The sequence below is a fragment of the Bubalus kerabau genome, chromosome X, assembly GCF_029407905.1.
Source record: "Bubalus kerabau isolate K-KA32 ecotype Philippines breed swamp buffalo chromosome X, PCC_UOA_SB_1v2, whole genome shotgun sequence".
In the NCBI taxonomy this organism is placed as follows: domain Eukaryota; kingdom Metazoa; phylum Chordata; class Mammalia; order Artiodactyla; family Bovidae; genus Bubalus; species Bubalus kerabau.
In genome coordinates this window covers 155,481,322-155,501,737 of record NC_073647.1, presented here as the reverse complement: position 1 = coordinate 155,501,737, position 20,416 = coordinate 155,481,322, and the positions used below count along the sequence as shown (strand labels likewise).

The 20,416-nt window shown below is 49.7% G+C and overlaps 1 protein-coding gene across 2 annotated transcripts in view; it reads left to right on the top strand.

Annotated features, from left to right (window-relative positions):
• RAI2 (retinoic acid induced 2) overlaps positions 1 to 20,416 on the top strand; it is a 72,595-nt gene that overhangs the window by 48,759 nt on the left and 3,420 nt on the right. The gene's annotated exons all lie outside the window — the stretch shown is intronic.

The following is a 20,416-nucleotide window of genomic DNA, read 5'->3' as shown; positions in this document are numbered from 1 at the left end:
ACATTCTGTGCACCTGCGGCCCGAGAGTTAACAAGGAGGTCTCTACTCCGGGTGGGAGTTTGGCGTGCATGACCAGGAAAGGCCTTTGGAGCCCAGATGCAGTTCTGTGTTGAGCATATACTGGGCACCAGGCAATTTCTCCTTCACCAGCAGTAGGCGTTCTTTCCCCATTTCACAGGCAGGGAAACTGCAGCTCAGAGAGGCTGAGTCACTTTTCCAAGGCCACACAGTTCTGAAGGGGCAGAGCCAGGGCCAGCTCGTCATAAAGCCACCCTGGGCTATTTGAGGGCTGCACACCACAGAAAGTGGGAGAGACTGATGTGGCCTCTTACTAGAGAAATAGAAGATTCCTCACTCTCATGCAAAATAGACCTTTGCCCTTAAGGAACTTCCAACTTCTGCTCCTGCCCTTGCTGTTTTCTGGATTCCCCACCCCAGAAGCCCTTGAGGAGGTCTCGGTAGCAGCACTTTGAAGCCTCTCCCACAGGGCCTCCCAGTCGGGCAGCAGTTGTGCAAAAACCAACACGTTTTGGCTCTTGCTCGCCTTAATACTCCCTCCCTTTCCCAAACACAAAAATATTGGCATTTCCTGGAAAGTGGTTTGGGCTCAAGGCCTGATAGCTATCCCACACTCTTGGACCAGCCTCCTTTGGGGCCTCTGTTCTTTTATTTCATGGAGCATTTGTTTGGAGGCTGACGTTGCTGCCTCCTTCAATTGTACCTGGGATAAAGGACCCTGACAGGTTCCCTGGTCGGGGGGGGGCTGCTCCCCCTTACCAGCAGCATCCTCAGTCTCACATCCCTTGTGAATTGGTCGAAACTTACCATGCATGCACAGAGAACCACTTTGGGTTGTTTTTTCTTTTTTGCAGTTTGATAGTATTTTCAATGTCTAGTTTCTTAAATCAGGGGACAGCTTACATCAAATGCATTGAGGTTTGACAGAAAACAACAAAATTCTGTAAAGCAAGTATCCTTCAATAAAAAAATAAGTAAATAAATAAATAAAATAAAATGATTTAAAAAATTTACATCAAATGATTCTTAAGTGGCCAGATATATCCATGTTGACTGTTGTGCTCACCTGTGTAACCACTGCCTGAAAGAGGTTATAAAACATTTCCATCACCCCAGGAAAGTCCTTCTCCATCCCCCACTCACCAGAACAACTATCTGATTTCTGCTGCTGCTAAGTTGCTGCTAAGTTGCTTCAGTCGTGTCCGACTCTGTGTGACCCCATAGACGGCAGCCCACCAGGCTCCCCCGTCCCTGGGATTCTCCAGGCAAGAACACTGAAGTGGGTTGCCATTGCCTTCTCCAATGCATGAAAGTGAAAAGTGAAAGTGAAGTTGCTCAGTCGTGTCTGACTCTTCACGACCCCATGGACTGCAGCCCACCAGGCTCCTCCATCCATGGGATTTTCCAGGCAAGAGTAGTGGAGTGGGGTGCCATTGCCTTCTCCGATCTGATTTCTATCATTATATATATTTTTTGGCTTGTTTTTGAATTGTGTCAGTGAAATCTTATAGCACGTACACTTTTGTATCTGGCTTCTTTCACCTAACGCAGTGTTTTCAAAACATTGATGTCATTGCTTGTGGCAGGAGTGCGCTACGTTTTATTGCTGAGCAGAGGTCCACCATGTGGGTGTTGCCCGTTGTGTCCATCCCTTCACCTGTTGACAGACATGTGCGTTGTTTCCAGTTTGTGGCTCTTATGACCAGACTGTTTGGAACATCTGTATACAAGTCTTTTGTGAATATAGCTTCTCATTTGTCTTGGGAGGGTACCTCAGAGTGGAATTGCTCAGCCTGAGGATGGACAGTTGTTTAACCTCATTAGAAACCGCCAGACGGTCCTCCAAAGTGGCTGTGTCGTTTTACCAACAGTGTAAGAGCGTTCTGGTTGCCCTGTATCCTCATCACCTTTTGGTGTTATGGTCTTTTTTATTTTAGTCACTCTAATGGATGTGATATAACCCTTTAGGTTTTTCTTCTAAAGGACATTTTTAAGAATATTCAAGCATGTCAGTCAGTGCCAGCTCAGACACTAGAACGGTCCTGTGGAGGGGAAGCAGAGTGCTAGATTTTTATGGTCAGGAGGTTTCTGCTTGTCATCCTTGTCCCTGAAGTGGAGTCTTTCAGCCCTGAGGGCTGTCTATGGGCTACTGTGGGGCAAGCTCAAGGCCAGGGCCCCAGAGAGGCAAGGCAAGCCAGGAGTCAGAGGCGAGATGGGAGGGGCCCCCACTTGGGGAGATCAGAATGACACATGACAACTGCAGGAGACAGATCACAACATGTGTGCATGCCCACACACACACTGAGAATCTAAGCTTTAAGTAGCCCCCAGGCATAGGCCAGTTCACAGTCCTGCTGTCACTTCAGCTTCAGTGATCACCCAAGGTACGAAAGCTCCACTCAGTGGAGACATGAGAGCATTTCCGATTTCTAACCTTGTAGTTGGCCTAAGCAACTGGAAGTCTTCCAAAACCAGTTGCATGGGACCACTTAGGTGGCAAGTATCAGAAGCATTCGGTGGGGGTGGGGGTGTTGGGCTGGCTATGGCTTTCCTGACTTCTCCAACCCTACCCACATGGGTGTGGGGAGCACCTCTAAAATACTTTAGTTGATCTGTGTATCTTGAATATCACTAGTTTTACCCATTTCTAAAAGGAAAGTTATGACCAACCTAGACAGCATATTTAAAAGCAAAGACATTACTTTGGCAACAAAGGTCCATCTAGTCAAGGCTATGGTTTTTCCAGTAGTCATGTGTGGATGTGAGAGTTGGACAGTGAAGAAAGCTGAGCACCGAAGAACTGATGCTTTTGAACTGTGGTGTTGGAGAAGACTCTTGAGAGTCCCTTGGACTGCAAGGAGATCCAACCAGTCCATCCTAAAGGAGATCAGCCCTGGGTGTTCATTGGAAGGACTGATGTTGAAGCTGAAACTCCAATACTTTGGCTACCTCATGTGAAGAGCTGACTCATTGGAAAAGACCCTGATGCTGGGAGGGATTGGGGGCAGTGGGAGAAGGGGATGACAGAGGATGAGATGGCTGGATGGCATCACCGACTTGATGGACATGGGTTTGGGTAGATTCTGGGAGTTGATGATGGACAGGGAGGCCTGGCGTGCTGTGATTCATGGGGTCGCAAAGAGTCAGACACGACTGAGCGACTGAACTGAACTGAACTGAACAGTCATCATGCTAATTAGCCACTTATTTTACCACCAAAAGAGCATTTCTGATATTCCCTGTGCTCTGCTAGCCAAGCCTCAAGTATTGATAGACATGAAGAGATAACTAGAACTCACCTAGCAGTCTGGAGTTGGACCTCTCTGCTTTGAACTCAAGCTGACACCTAACCGCTCCCTTGGGGTGGTGGGGAGTGCACACTTGACCACGGTGGCTGACTGACCGCTGTAGGGCTTCACCTGAGTTAAAAATGTCCCACTCTAGGCGGGGGTGCCCCTACTGTGTAGAAGGTATTCCAATCAGTTTGCTCCCATGTGGCCATGCCCCAGAGGCTTTAGAGGAATGGATGTCTTGGAGAGAAACCCAGAAAGAGGGCAGTAATATCAGACGTCACACAGAGCTCACTAGTAGTGAAACAGCAGTGTTTGGTGGAGCGGGGCACACTTTTGAAAGGGCCGTCTTTGCCTGCACAGTCAATGATGTAGGACACCAAGGTAAAGCTGACCAAGCCCCTTGAGCCACAGATGGTAGACTCCCTGAAAGGAAAAGCTGCAGGGACCTCTCCTGTAAAGAATCCCGTGTGGCTGGGCAAAGGGCAGAAGCCCAGGCCTCCCTGCTCTTCAGACAGCAAAACATCAAAGGAGACAAAGAGAGAGGGAGGTGTTGTGGTCCTCGCAGCTTCCTCTGGCCTGATGCCAGGCATGCCAGCTTCCCGGATCTGTTTGCCTGTGCCATGCCAGGCCCCACTGCTCCTCCCTCCCATGCCCCTAACCGCTCACACAGACAGGCAGGGAGAAAGGCTCCTGAAAGGCCGGCCTCCTCTGCTCTCTGATGGTAGCTCCACTCCTCTGGGCCTCTCCAAACCCCGCCAGCTCTGTGAATGCCAAAGAGATGAACTCTTTTAGAGGAGATTTATGCAGGAATCAAGCAGAGAATGGTCCCGAACCCACGTTCATAAATCGATTCCAGTCAGGAAGAACAGCCAAGGGAGTCAGTGCTTTTAGTGCAGAAAAGTTTGCACATGGAGGCTCAGAAATGCTGGGCTCCGAGCCCTTGGGCTGCTCCTGCCATTCTGGTTTTCAGCCAGGGGGGCTTGAGTTGCTCAGAGGCTGGAAGTCGGCATGCCCCCAGCACTCGCTGTGCCCCAAGCTGTCCCAGGAAGCATGGTAAGGTGATGCTAGCTGCTCTTTCGAACAAGTCAAATGTGGATTGTGGCTCAAGTACACAGAAGTTTATTTCTCACTCAAAGCCCAGAGTGGACGTTCCCTGTGGCAGGCTGCCCTCCTCTAAGACATGACTGTGGTGTGCAGATTCCATCTTGTGGTTCCACTGTCTCCCATCAGGCGGCTTCCATGAGGTCCCTGTGTATCAAACTGAGGGGAGGAGAAAGAGCTTGGAGCATCATTTGGGAAGGTTTGTAGGAGCCAGGGCTGGAAGTACTGTATTTGGCTTCCACCCACCTTCTGTTTGCTAGAACTCAGGCGCTGGGCCACACCAAACTGCAAGGGAGGCTGAGAAATGTAGTCCAGGCAGATGAAGAGATGGGTATGGCGAACAGCCGGCTGGGCAGCCACAGATGACATACCGTTGAGGGAAGGATGGGAATGAACCACTACCTGGGATGCGTTGAATTAGGAAGAGAGAGTTGTCCTTCAGGGGCCAGGAGTGGCTGGTGGAGGGGTAGTGGTGGAGCAGGGAGCTGCCGCAGGAGCCAAAATAGGCCGGGGAGTTCTAGGCTCTGGTCAGAGGCGAGAAGACACTTACCCCTTCGCCAGCCCCACCAGCCCCGACACAGTACCCTTTCTTTCTGCCACCCCGCCCCTCCCTCTTCCCCCAGACTTGCCTTCCCTGCATTCAGTGTTGTCCACCATTCTCGGAAGGCTCTGTCCCTTTTGTTCCCTGGGGATTCACAGCTCAGTCTGTTGGGAAAGAAAACCAACAAATCAGTTCACACCAAGGTGGTACTGATCTGCTGGGGTTGCTGAGAAACTGAGTTGAGAAAATGAATGTGAAATACCTAGAGGGTGCCTGGCACATAATAAATAAATGCTTAGTAAGTAGGTTATTATTCTCATTTCGTGAGTGTATGTCTGTGTATGTGTGTGAGAGAGAGAGAGGAAGAGAGGAGGGGAGAGACAGAGCGCTAGCCAAGTCCCACAGATTAATCTACAAATTAATCTACTCTTTTCCTCCCGATCTAATGGTCTCCTGACTGAATCATGGCCTTAGGGCCTGTGAAAACATCAGAATTGTTCTGGTTGAGTCGGCAGGCCTTTGGCACACAGGCTCATTGCCGAAGGGAACCTTTTAAGCCTCTTTGGAGGAGCCAGCCACCTCGGTAATGTTCACAGTACCCTGTCTCCCTCTCAGGCCCTCACCAGCCCTGGGCCCCAGGCTCCACATCTTTCCTCTAGTGCCTTTCCTCCTGCTTTTGGACACTTGACCCCCTTCCCCGGGTCCCCTTGCCATTCCACCATCTCTGCTGAAATCCTGTCCCCGTGCAAGACCCAGTTCACAGGTCGCTTCCGGGAATAAAGGCTTAATGACTGAAACTTAGAGGTGCAGCAGGTGAGGACAAAGGAGAATTATCATAGAGCCTGGCTTGGGCACCTGGAGTGTTAAAGGGACAACAGGTGGACTCATTCCTCCCGGCCCACCATGGGGTGAGTGCACGTGTCTGTGAACACATGCGTTCCAGAACTCTTTCCCAAACAAATAGGAAGTGACACCTGTTATCTTCACCGTCAACTAGTCAGAGGTTACATGGCAGCTTCCGCTCCCCACCCAGCACCCTTGGCGTTGTTTATGCTGTATTACTTGCAACCATGATACAGTGAATTTCTGGAACTTCAAAAGACTCACCAACCCAGAGGTTCTGCAGAGTGCCTTGTGCTGCTCTTGAGAGAGCCACCTCCAGGCAGAGGAGTGCTTCTTACAAAACAGAATTCCAGAAAGAAGGCTCCCCATTTAAAAGGCGAGCACTCTCCAACCCCTTCTCCCAGTGTTGTCTGCCTACTTCTTGGGTCGAGGTTACTATTATTATTATTTTTAGGCAGTGTGCAGCTGATGAAGTGAAGTGGCATTTTTTTATGTATTGGTTTTCCATCCCTATGTTGGAACACGAGATCCCCAGCAGAGAGACTCCCTCTGTGACTCATCCCAGCCGCACAAATATGATTAAAAGAACTTTCTCAAGGGCCCCAGTTATATTCTAGCAAAGGAACACATGAGCTGGGCTGACCACCTCTGAAACAGTTTGCTTTTAAAAAGAGAGCTGTCTGCCTTGTTGTGTCCCCAGTTCGTTATGACATCTTGGGGCACACTTCTAGCGAGTTCCTCCATGGCTTGGAGGTTGCTATCATTACGGAGTGTCTTTTTCACAGGGGTCATAGAAAGTGCCACCAGTTGAGGAAACACCTGGTCAGAGTGGCTTGAATTGGTGACATTTGGGTCATCACATAATAAACACTAGAACTTTCCAGGGCATGTTGGTATAGCAGACATGGCTGATATCCTGTCCCCATGTCCTCTCAGACTGACCTCTATATTCCAATGGGAGCTCACTGAAAATACCTGTGGTTTTTCCCTGAGGCTTTGTTTTTGGTCTCAGGAGAACACTAGGCCCACGTGCTGGACTGGCTGGAAATGCCAAGGAATTAGCACATCATCCAGGAGCAGCCCTTGACCTCTGATGGATGGATGGGAGTTGGTGAATAAATGCCCCAACTCCCAGGCAGGTGTTCTCCACTGTCTCCCAGCATTCCCTGTGCAGCTGAGCCTCAGTTGCCTGTGGTGGTAACTTGATAAGTTGGCTTCCTTCCTTTCCAAGTCTCACTGCTTTACTTCTCTGCTGGTGTTTTCTAGATCTTCTCCAAAGAAAGTCAAGCCAGTCTGTACAGGAGCCCAAACTACAAAAAGAAGCCAGTTGGGATTGTCAAAACCCAACAGCTTTGCTGCTCCCCCACTCCTTACCATGTCGTTAGGCTTCCACCGTGGCTGTGGCATTGTAGTAGCATGTGTGCATGGGAGTGCCATCCTTTGAGAGCCCCTGGCCTTTGCATAGAAACCTCATAAGACAGAAACCAGAATTGGAAGGGGTAGCCACTTCCGGAACACGGCCCTGTAAGGACAATTCCAGATATTGCTAAAGCCTCTGGACCTGGGAGCTACATACTCATGTGGTTCCTCGTGTATGAACAGCAAGTGTTTGTTGATTGAGTCTAAAAGGATGATCCTATAAAGGGGGAAGATCCCCTGGAGGAGGGCATGGCAACCCACTTGTCTTGCCTGGAGAATCCATGGACAGAGGAGCCTGGTGGGCTACAGTCCATGGGGTCACAGAGAGTCGGACATGACTGAAGTGACTGAGCACACTTAGCACAGCATACGGAGAAGGCAGTGGCACCCCACTCCAGTACTCTTGCCTGGAAAATCCCATGGGCGGAGGAGCCTGGCAGGCTGCAGTTCATGGGGTCGCTAAGAGTCAGACACGACTGAGCAACTTCACTTTCACTTTTCACTTTCATGCGTTGGAGAAGGCAATGGCAGCCCACTCCAGTGTTCTTGCCTGGAGAATCCCAGGGACGGGGGAGCCTGGTGGGCTGCTGTCTCTGGGGTTGCACAGAGTCAGACATGACTGAAGTGACTTAGCTGCAGCAGCAGCACAGCATAAAGCAATGAAGAATTGACTTGCACTCACTTCTTCTCCTAGTTCTGAAGACTTAAAGGTTGAGGCCATGTTCCATCCCCTTTTTGAACATCAGGTACCTTTTCACGGAGCCAGAAAACTTAGTTGTAGTTATAGCCTCTTGTCTCTGTGGAGGGATTCAAGATAAGAAGATTCCTCCCTTTGTTTGGTGTCTAAATTCTCTCAATTAGAGTTTCATTTCTTTGTTCATAACATTATCACCGACTGAATTAAGTTTATTATACCAATGGAGGAAATATAATTCTTGAATCTATCCATCATAGACTTCATTGAGAATGTTTATCAGTTCCATTCTGGAATACCCAATTTTGATACAGGAAACCCAATTCTGACTGCCCAAGGAGGGGTGCTGCTGCTGCTAAGTCGCTTCAGTCGTGTCCGGCTCTGTGCGACCCCATAGGCAGCCTCCTACCAGGCTCCCCCGTCCCTGGGATTCTCCAGGCAAGAACACTGGAGTGGGCTGCCATTTCCTGGAGGTAGGCAAAAACTATAAGATGAGCACCAAAAGAAGATAAATCTATGTTGTTTTCTATAGCTGACAAGTCACAAGTAAATGTGCTTGGTGGTTTTAAGAGCATGGGAGAAGCTTTCCCCAAATATGGATCACCTTTTTCATGTACCTCTGGTGGCGGTGAACGATTTCCTATTTTCCTGACCTCCTCTTTCTACTGGGAAGCTCTACTCCTGCCTCTCCCTCCACCACGCTGCACAGCAACCAAGCTGTTGTAGCTCAACAGCGACCTCCTATGGCCAACTGGATAAAGCTCATTCAGTGTTTTTCTCAGAGCTTTTCTCGGTTTCTGTTCCAGCTAGCTGAGCAACCACTTTCTCATTTGGACATGCACATACTTTTTTATCCCCAGCACCCCACTACCTTTTTTCCTTCAACTCTTGCTCGGTTATCTCAGAAAATTCCTCTGCTTTCTCCCTCTTGTCCTTACCCTCTTCCTCCCCTCTTTCACCCCTCCCTTGTTTTTGAGAAGATGCCCCTCATCTTGCAGCTAGGCAGGAGAGGAGAGCTATTTAGGCCTTTGTGTTTAGAATAAGCAAAACAGTAGGATCTGAAGTGAAATTATGCATCATAACCAATCAGCGATAGCTTTGGAACCTTACAAATGCTCATGAGTCCATATTCAAGATACAAAAGGCTCTAGCCACCTCTTCTCTCTCCTCCAGCCTCTCAGCCTGGATGAGAAATAGATTTGTGTATTTACTGAATTGTTTTCCCACTGTCTTTCATTTCCAGTCGTGCATCAGTGTTGTTTTTATTTTCACTGCAAATATTAATATTTCAGCAATGTTGGGGGTTAAGTGAGTTTTTTCGCCATCAAGTGTAACATTAATTCTATGGTAACTGCCTTCCCAGTTCCTAGTAATTGATTTTAAAATGAACCTTTGAACAAACAGGGTTTTAACTCAGAAATTGAATATACAAACCCATTGGGAGCATTTGTCATGCTACTTAAGATGCTGAGAGGAACTATGGACCGTGGATCTGATGATGAAGACAGTGATGCTGGTGACAAGATGACAGAATGATGGTGATGATATGACGGCCGTGGCAGGAGGATGATGCTGCTGCAAACCGCGATGATGGGACGGCAGTAGTGACGAGAGGGGCGATGATGACGTTAGCCATGTTTGCTTGAGCACTTTCTAAGTGCCAGACCCTGTGCCAGGAGCTTTACACTGATTATTTCCTTTCATCCTTACAGCCACCCCAGGTCTTTTTTAATCTCCATTTTGCACAGAGGGAAACTGAGGCTTAAAACTAACCTGCCCAAGGTCACACAGCTAGCTAGGCAGAGCTGAAATTTGATCTAAGGTCTGTCTGAGTTCAAAGTTTGTACTTCTGACCTGTCTGGTGGGGGGGGGGTGCGCGGGGAGTGGGGTGCAGTGCCCGGGGTGAGCCTGGCAGTGTTCATGCACAGAGTTGGTGGGGATAAAGGGAAAATCTGAAGTCCAGGCCTTTGCACTTCGCAAATGTGCACCCCTTCCTTCCAGTGACCCCTCGGAGGGTCTATTTGTGGCACACTAGTCTCTGGAAAATGTCCTGCTAATGACACGGGATTATAAACAGTCCTTTTCCCAGAACAAAAATTTAACCTTTGTATCTCAACCTAATTAGAAGTATTTTCTCTTCCACAGGCCACAGGCAGGTTTCCATACCGCTCGCCTCCCCCCCCCATCTTTGTTCCTTACTTAAGAGGTTTCTTTATAGCCAGGAAAAATCTCCAAAAACCATAGCTTTGGGGGATGATAGACCCAGGCCTGAGATCTTGAACATGACTTGGGCTCCTGCACGAGATGGCGCTCTGACACCAGCACCTGAGGTTTTCGAGTGGTGTGTGTCCCGCTGACGGCTACGGGGCCTTGGCCACGTGCAGGGACAGATGCTCACTGGCTCTCACAGCCCATGTGCCCTGAGCATCCCCTGCCACCACCAACAGTTCTTCCTGATTTTCTACAGTGATTCTGAGGCATTGCCTCTTCCCTTCCACTGTGGTCACCAATACTTGAGGATGGCACTTCTTTCCTCTTAGTTTCACAGGCAGCCCTCTCTGGACAATAAGTATTTCCTCTGGTCCTCGCACTGACAACTCTTCCCACTGCTGGCTAGGGCCTGGCATCCTTTTAGTGACTTACTCCTTTACCTCTGCAAGAACTGTGGGCCTTGAGGGAATCCCGTTAGAAGCAGATTGCCCTGGGAGAGCAGCAAGTGGTTAATCCTTGGGGAATTGAGACAAGAGAAAAGGCAACAAGCCTGTGGAGAAAGCAGCATCAGGGTAGATGACTAGGAGATGCATGCCCGGCACGTGGTAAAGGTGATCGGTTTCTGAAAGAATAAATAAGTGAATGGACAGAAACCTAGTTCCCTGTTCCAGCCCTGCTCCCAGACCTGCAGCCCAAGGACTGCCATAGGTCCTTTGTGGGCAAGCTGGAGGTAGTTGGGGGTCTAAAATGAGATCAGAAATGCCAAGACATCTGACACTCTCCTGGAGCAGAAAGGAGCCAGGGCAACCCCATGGCACCCTCCAGAGCCAGACCCCCAGATCCCACCTGTGCTCTGGCAGAACCCTCCCAGGCCCACCGATAGAAGACAAGGCCCGGCAGCTGCTGGTTCTGGTCGTGAAGTTGTCTCTGCACTCTTCAGATTTGTCCTGCTTTAGTATTTCAACCATAGTTTACTTGGTGATGCCCAGCCTTAAGCTGAGACCCTACACAGACCTCATCGTAGGTCTGTTTGGCACATCATGGGTTCCCTGCCAGTGCTGTGATGTCTTCATCCACAGACACTGCCCTGCTCTGGGAAGCTGAGGGCCAAGAGACAGAAACCATGCTCTGACTGACTCTGAAGAAGTCTTCTTACCTTCTCCCCTCCTTTCGGCCTCCCCTTTCAGCCTTCTGTTCTCCCCGGCCAGCAGAGCTTGCCTCCTTTTTCTAACCATTCCTGGTCCTGGGGGCTTTGGAGTTGGGAGGATAGGGGATGGAGTCTTCTCAGTGGTCATGGGGGTGGCCCCAAGAGACCCCTCCATTCTGCCCTTCCCTCACCCCTTGTGCACTTTCCTTCCTGGGTCCAATTCTCTTGAATGCCCACCTCCCTATCTTTCAGGGCCTGCTGCAATTCCTTCTCAGCAGGCAGCACTCACTCGTGGGAGGCCTGAGTTAACATTCCACTCCCCCATGAGAGTGGGCAGTACCCTGTGTTACAGAGGAGGAAACTGAGTCCCAGGGACTTAAAAAGGCTTTACCACAGTCACAAAGAGCTTGTGTGTATGTGTGTGTGTGTGTGTGTGTGTGTGCGTGCGTGTCCTGAATCTCATTTTCTATTTCAATTACTTGTCTATTAGGTATCACGGAGTCAAGGATGTATTTCATCTTTTTTTTTTTTTTAACTCAAGTTCCTCACCCATCAAATTATTTGACATTTGGTGATTTCAGTTCAGTTCAGTTCAGTCACTCAGTCGTGTCTGACTCTTTGTGACCCCATGATCCGCAGCATGCCAGGCCTCCCTGTCCATCACCAACTCCCAGAGTCCACCCAAACCCATGTCCATTGAGTCGGTGATGCCATACAACCATCTCATCTTCTGTTGTCCCCTTCTCCTCCTGCCCTCAATCTTTCCCAGCATCAGGGTCTTTTCCAATGAGTCAGCTCTTTGCATCTGGTGGCCAAAGTATTGGAGTTTCAGCTTCAACATCAGTCCTTCCAGTGAACACCCAGGACTGATCCTCTTTGGGATGGACTGGTTGGATCTCCTTGCAGTCCAAAGATCTCTCAAGAGTCTTCTCCAACACCACAGTTCAAAAGCATCAATTCTTCAGTGTTCAGCTTTCTTCACAGTCCAACTCTCACATCCATACATGACCACTGGAAAAACCATAGCCTTGACCAGACGGACCTTTGTTGACAAAGTGATGTCTCTGCTTTTTAATATGCTATCTAGGTTGGTCATACGAAGGCAATGGCACCCCACTCCAGTACTCTTGCCTGGAAAATCCCATGGACGGAGGAGCCTGGTGGGCTGCAGTCCATGGGGTTGCTAAGAGTCGGAGACGACTGAGTGACTTCACTTTCAATTTTCACTTTCATGCATTGGGGAAGGAAATGGCAACCCACTCCAGTGTTCTTGCCTGGAGAATCCCAGGGACAGGGGAGCCTGGTGGGCTGCCTTCTATGGGGTTGCACAGAGTTGGACACGACTGAAGCAACTTAACAGCAGGTTGGTCATAACTTTCCTTCCAAGGAGTAAGCGTCTTTTATTTTATTTATTTATTTTTTTTAGTAAGCGTCTTTTAATTTCATGGCTGCAGTCACCATCTGCAGTGATTTTGGAGCCCAGAAAAATAAAGTCAGCCACTGTTTCCACTGTTTCTCCATCTATTTGCCATGAAGTGATGGGACCAGATGCCATGATCTTAGTTTTCTGAATATTGAGCTTTAAGACAACTTTTTCAGTCTCCTCTTTCACTTTCGTCAAGAGGCCCTTTAGTTGTTCTTCACTTTCTGCCACAAGGGTGGTGTCATCTGCATGTCTGAGCTTATTGATATTTCTCCCAGCAATCTTGATTCCAGCTTGTGCTTCCTCCAACCTAGCGTTTCTCATGATGTACTCTGCATAGAAGTTAAATCTCCATACTTCAGTGTTTGATGCTGGGTCAGGGACACAGACATAGCAAGGGATCTCTTTGACTCACATCAAATGTGAACCCAAAGCAGTGGCTGAGGGACTGTCCTTCTGAAGGAGCAGGGGTCTGGGAGTCTTGAGTACCCCAGCCTCTAAGCCTCACTGAACCTGTGAACCTCAGCTTCCTGCTCTACGAAATGGGAGGTGTGGCCTGGGCCAATAACCCTAAGACGTGTTCAGGCAGGAGGGACTCTTGGAAGTCTCACTAAGCCTTGGAAGCTCTGTCTCTCCTGCTGAGTTGCAACTTCTTCATGCTTGTCTCCTGTCAGAAAAAAGAAAAAATTTTGGACACCCCCTCAATACATAATGCATCGTTAAATTATATATGTCTTCCTGTATTTATTTATTTATTATATACACCAAAAAATAAAAAATGGGAATAAAAAGGATGAGATGGCAAAACGAACATAAATAATTTTTATGACAACTGCACCCTGCTCCCCGGGAAGACCTGGGAGCTCCCTGGTGTCAGTGGCCAGTTTGTGATGCTCAGGCTCACTGCTTCCTCTGCCTGACTGGCCATCGTCTCCCATTTTTTTTTTTTTACCAATATCACATCAGAGCTAAGATTTGTACTCTGTCCTCTCTGGCAGAACTCCCCACAACCGCTACCCACCTTCATGAAGGTGAGACTCTGTCATGAACTGCCTGGCCACCACTGTTTTCATAAATTAAGTAGCACGTCGGGGAACGTGTTCCCAAAGGTAACCTAGGTGCTCATAGTCCTTTCAGAGGGCTGTGCAGATATCTGCATGTAAAACACAATCAGCTGTAAGCCAGGGTAACTATTTTGCATTTTCTCCTTATTTTAGCCAATTTGAGAATACATTCATGTGGTAATTATGTTCACAGCTTCAGTAGAAAGGCCCTGTGCTGATGTTTAAAGCTCAGAAAATTTAATCACCGGGGCAAGTAATTGACAATTATTACACCCTGTGGGGAGAGCAAAACCATTTTTTAAGCAGTTGGAATTACTTCTTAGATATTTAGTGCATATCAGGTCCTAAATGGTGAAACCATATCCATGTTGTAATAAAGAATGAAAATTAGGCTTTGCTCATTTCACTCATAGTGGCTGGTGGTTTTTACACAGAATTAAGTCGATCACTGACAGTGTAGTTTAAATGCTGGGTTGAAAGCAGGAAACAGAATACAGGGTGCAGTTGGGAGGAGTGGGATACTTACACAGGTCTCTGGGAAGTCAGTCTTGCAAGAGGGAGTGACGCCTCAGTGTTTTCTGGTGGGCAGGGGAACACAGAAAGACACTTTGAGAGCCAGGGTGGAAGTTGAGGGAATTTGAGGATAGATGGCTTTAGGCTTCTCTGTGAAGTAAGAACCAAGTGAAAAGTGAAAGGGTTAGTCACTCAGTTGTGTCCAACTCTTTGCGACCCCATGGACTGTAACCCACCAGGCTCCTCTGTCCATGGAATTCTCCAGGCAAGAATACTGGAGTGGGATCACCTCCCATCCTGGGATCAAACCCAGGTCTCCCACATTGCAGGCAGATTCTTTACCGTCTGAGCCACCAGGGAAGCCCAAAGCAGCCACTGAGAAGCAAGAGCACTCACTAAGAACACGTTTGGCTGACCAGGTGCCTTGTTCTCTGGCCTTTGGATTAAGGCCTTTCTGCACAGTCACCTAGGGAATTTTTTTAAAATCCCGATGCCCCAGCTGTACCAGAGACCAGTTAAGTCAGAGTCTTGGTGGTGGGACCCAGGCATTGTTTTTTTTTAAAGCTCCCAAGTGACTCTAATGTGTAGCCAACTCTGAGAAGAGGGCTGAGCCAGAACTTGTCAGATGGGAACGTGCACATGGGTCATCCCGGGAGCTTGTGGAAATGCCACTCCCAGGACTCATGAGCAACAAGGACAAGAACGATCCCATTCTGACCTGAAAAATGGACGGCTGCCTACAGTCATCATAAAAACCAAAGCTGTTGATATTTTACAGCTGGAAAACATATCAGGACGTATTTTTAGAAAATGAATGTCTTAGAGGAAGAAATTTATCCTGATAAAAAAATTCTAGGTGAGGCTGATTTCAGCAGCAGAGGAGGGCAGGTCACCTCTTCAGGGTGGGGCCCAGGGGACTCTGGAACCGCCGGCCCCCGAGCATCCGGCTCATTGAGACTGCCTCCCTTGAGACTGAGCTCGCCTTCCTGTGACCTCACTCCAGTGGCTCCAGGATCCTCACAGGGTTCCGAAGCAGGCGGTGGTCCCCAGCTTGATTCCCTGTGAGGTAACCCTGCCCACCAGACCCAGAAACCTAGGCCTCAAACCTCTCCTCAGGGGTGCTTCACTTTGTGGTTGGCTTGGTAGTCACTTCTGTGGTGAAAACACTCTCAGTTCACAACATGAAATCAAGACGCTCTCCAGAAGGTGATATAGGGCTCCCTGGCATGCTCCCAGGGGATCATTTAGGATGTAGCTGAGGGTATTAGGTTATTGGAGTGTGTGAGCGTGTGTGTGTGTAGAGAGAGAGATTAGGTGTTAAATGCCCACAACATGGAAATAGATGCACTCTACAACCTAGAGAATATACAGAGTGGTCAAGTGTTTTCACATTTGAAATTAAGCCATAGTTGAATCCTCATCATAAAAATGTCAATCTGTACGGAAGCCCATAAGGTAAATCAAGTCCTCTGCAATGCTCTGGAAGCGGAAGCCTGAGAGGCAGGCCTGGCTTGCAGGGCACCAAGTGGGGTGCAGATGCAGGGCGGGTCACTTACCGACTGCCGGGAGTTGGGCCCCAGGTCAGCTTCTTCCCAAATGTAAGTGCTTATGAGAGAAATGGCACATGTGCCGCTTTGCCTTGGTCGTCTTTTTCTGTGTGCATCAGAGAAACACAGGACCCTAGGACGAATCCATTCACTGGTCACCCTGGCAGACTCTTCACTGTCCACAAAAGTGCTTTTGCATTGCCTGCCTCATCATCATCGGAGTCTCCCCCTGACCAGCAAGGGGGTTGGCTACCACGTTCCCCTCTGTGGGGCCTATGGGCCCAACCCTCTTTTCTTAGGACAACGCGACCGTGTGACCTCTGTGATAACTGGCCTCTGATGAGTGGTAATCAGAATTTCTGGGTCACAGTCTCCTCATTGATAAGAAGGGTTGAGGAGAAGATAGAGGTGTGAGGTTTCATGCCCTGCCAGCCTTGCCCTGCCCTGATTCTATAAATGTGACAAGAGGCTGATTACAAGAACACCAGGCTGTGAAGGGCCTATGGGTGGCAGTCTGAGAGGTTGGAAAAGAATTTCCAGACTTGAGGAAAAAAAATGAAAGGAGAATAGACTTTATTAGAGGGGGAGACACTGTTAGAATAGTGGGCCAGCTCAAGGGAGAGCTGCCACTTTCGTGGGCTTGTGGCCAATTTTATAGCCTTAGGACAAAGAAAATTCCTATAGAAAGGTGGTGATAGGTCATTGGTCGGGGGTCCTTTGGTGCCCACTTTGACTAATATGGAGGATGGAGACAGTAACTGGCCAGTTAGGAAAGGATGGCTCGTGAGAGACAAGATGGCTCCTGACAGTGGTTGCCATGGAGCTTGGCTGATTCTGGATTTATTGCTCTATGACCTCAGTATAGGGCTCCACAGCCTAGACACTCATTGAGGCTCTCCCTCATCCTGAAAGGATTCAGGGAACACCTGCTGTTCATCAGTTATGGGTATAAAGAGGAGCGAATGAGAAACTTTGTTTCTCTTGCTGGCCTTCCTGGGGAGGGGCAGGACTAGACAAGGCCAGGCAGGGTCCTGTGGGAACTCAGTGGGGTTGGGGGAGGTAGAGACTTCAGAGTGTGACAGGTGAGCAGGAGTTGGCTGGGTGAAGGTTAAGGCCCAAGGGGGCACCAAGCTGAGGGGCAGAGCCCAGGGACAACGCCCCTGCTGTATGTACTTAGATCTTCGTGATAGTTAGGGGGTTCAGGTGGAGATTCTGTGACCCCACAGGTCTCTGAGCCCAACTACTGCCCCACTTCCCTAGCTGCCGTGTGCCCTGAGGCTTCTCCCCAGAGTCTCTGCCTGCAGGGTACACAGGCTACACCGGGGTGGGCCCCAGCCCCCTGCTTTCCAGCCCCGGAAACTGGCCATGGGCCAAGAAAGCAAGGGTCTCCAGCAACCGCAGATCCACAGGGCCCAGTTTCCCTCCCTTTACACCCCATCCCATGCCCCCAGGGTAATAGTGTAGGCTGGATGGCTGACCTCATTTTAAATTCATTTGCAAAGAATACCTTAAAATACTCAAAGGGTCCCCTGCCTCCTCGGCTGGGCACACTTGGGCAGCCCATCTGGCTTCCTGGCTTGTTCTCAGGGACAGAGACTTGCCCTCTGAACCCTCATGTCTTGAGCTGCTTGTTATCCTCAGGGCATCACTGAGGCTTCCAGCAGCGGTTCCTGCAACAGGGTCACCCACTGAGGCCCCCCAGAGTTGGGGCTCCTGCTGGCAGGGTAAACAAGGGAAGGGAGAGCAGAGAGTAGCCCAGGGCTACCCTGCCTTTATCACTCATACCTCCCTGGGCCCTGCATGGTACCGGAGGGGAGCCGCTGCCCAGCCCATAGTGGGGAAGCAGCGGACCAGCAGCAATCTCGGGAAGGGACTGGGGCTGGTTACCGGCCTACTCCCCCTGAGCCGCCAGGCAGCTCCAAAGCTGTGGAGCCGGGAGGAGGCAGGAGTGAGATCCGGGTCCTTGGCCCCTGAGATGCCACACGCTGCTCACCTCCTCCTGTGCCCCGGCCTCTCCTGCATCCGTCTGTCCCCAGTCCTGTTCCCAGAGGCTCATGGCCCCTGCAGGTCTGGTACCAAGAGCTGAAACTCACTGGGTGCTGTAGAGTAAGGGAGTTAGAGAAGGCAAGGTTTGGAAAAAGAATGAGACCGGCACTTTACAGGAACAGATCACCTTTAATGAAGCGAGAAGGGGCAGCAGTCAAATTAGTGACCTGCTGCACTTATCCAAGGAAAGAGTAAGTATATATAGGCATGTATGTGGAAAGCTACTGTCTTAAGGGGGCTTGTTCTTCTCCAAGGTTGTTCGGAGTAGTTATCTCTTAAACAGCTGGGGCAAGGAATTTTGTAGATTGGCCAGAGGCTGGACCGGCTGGGAGCTGGGCATAATCAACCTTAATGTCCATTTTTTCTTAGGGTGAGAGAGTTTTTTGTTTTGCATAGAATGGTGGGGAGGACCTGGTGGGGAATTTTAACTCCAGGCTATTTTGAGCCGTGTAACTTTCCTACAGGTGCTACCTGTGGGAGAAGCAGGGGCCCATGGGTGACACCCTGACCTGGCAAGGTGGCTTCCTCACACTCTGAGTGGGAAGGTGCTGGAGGATTAGCTGTCATAGAACCAGGGCCAGGCAGGGAGAGGAGTGGGGTTGCGGGAAGACATGAGAGCCACTGCCTGAGCTGACGGTGTGTGCCTGGAGCAGGTGGAGATGATGCCCCAAAGTTTCCCTTCTTGCTCTTGGTGGGCAGGGGAATGGGACTGAGGGAGGCAGAGAGAGAGGGAGGCCCACATCTGGAAGGACAGATGGTATAGCCCGTTATGAGGAAGCAGTCTCTCGGCAGGGTAACCCCAGACCCACGGGAAGCAGGGAGCAGGATTTCTTCTGGTGGCTTGCCTCGCAGGTCCTCAGAAGCCACCTCAGATGGACAGTTGCGGATGCCTTCTCTGCTGCTGTCCGTGTCCTCTCCAGCCCCACCTCAGCTTCCCTTCAGGCTCCTGTCACCCGTCCCAGAGTTCTGGCCACTGAGACAGACGGGGCGGCCATTCTGGAGGAGCCCTGGGGTGCTCAGGGCCTTCCAAGGGCTGCATGTGAATGGCCAACAGAGCTCTGAGCTGCCGAGCCTGCTACCTCTCCTGGCTTCACTCTGAGGCCTTCTCACGCTGGCCAGTCTCTATCTGATCAAAGACATGCCCCTCCACTAGACTATAGTCTCCATGAAAGCATGAGCATCTCCAGGATCACAACAGCATCTCCAGCCCCCAGCAAAGCTCTGGCACACAGTAGGCATTCAGCAAATTGATTGTTTGGATGAATGATGAATGAATGCGTGGAAGAATGAATGAACGCTATATCGGAGGCATGTCACTTTCTGGACTGAATAAGAGAGCATTCCTCTCAGGAAAAGCAGACCCTTTACCTGGGGCAAGCCCCCTTGCTACTCTGCCCCCAGGGGCATCACTGGCCAGCACACTGGGCCAGTTCATGGTCATCTCCAGAGCACACCTGGCCCAAGAGAGCTGGGCTCTGGCACCCTTCCTCAGAGGCTCTGCAGTGTGCCCAGCCCAGGGTAACACTCACCCGTCCTTCTGCAGAAAGTCATTTGCACAGCATCCTTTGTCTTGCCCTCCCTTCCTCCTACTTCAGAGAAATTCTTTGTTCTGTGCATTCAACATGTTGTGATTGTCTGGAAATATCACAGGGTTGTTCATTTGTTAAAGCCGCCCTCCTGTAGGGAAGGCTCATTGGTTGACTTCTAATCCCACGGTGTTCTGGGCCACCTCTCTTGTTTTAGAGATTGTGTTGGTCATTTAGGGGTGAGGAGAGAAGGATGAGTTGACCACAGGACCAAAGTCTAGACAGCTCAGACAGGTGAGGTCAAGAACTGGAGTGGCCCAAGGCCTGCCCAGCAAGACTGAGGATTATTGAATTATTATTGAGCCCCACCAGATTCCAGGGCTGCACAGATCCCTGAGTTAGACATGGTGCCTGCCTTCTCCATGGTAACAAGGCTAAATATGGACGTGTTTCCATGGAGAGCCATATTGCAGCTGCAGCCCTGCCTCCTCCAGGAAGCCCCGGCGCTGGGCTCCTTTGGCATCTTAGGAGGTAGCCAGAGGTGCCAAGGACATCAAGAAAGTATATCTCACCTTTGAGGATGTTTGTTTCCAACAAGAGTTCCATTTCCCCTGCCCCAGATTCATCAACACCCCCTCCTCTTGACAGCTAGAAGTTAGGGGAGGCCAAGGGTCAGACAGACTGATTGGGAAAGTGACACTGGACCCTGATGAGTGTTTGCGCAAGTTACCTGATCTCCCCCTTGCTCCTCAGAGTGGCTTTTCCTCTGGCTGGAGGAAAGAGGGTGCCATTGGTCAGAGAGAGGGAGACAACTGTAATGACCCTTGTATAAATACACTGGTGTTCCTCTCATCAAAGCTCTTTTGGAAGAATTATTGCTGCTACAAAGAGGTTTTTTTTTTTTTTTTTAATACTTTACATAACTGGGATGGCCCCTGTCCAATTTTATAGAGTATTCTAATGTGGCAGGGCTCTGTTTTCTCCTTAAAGAAAAGAAAGTCTTAGCTCCTTATTTGAATTTGGATAAGTC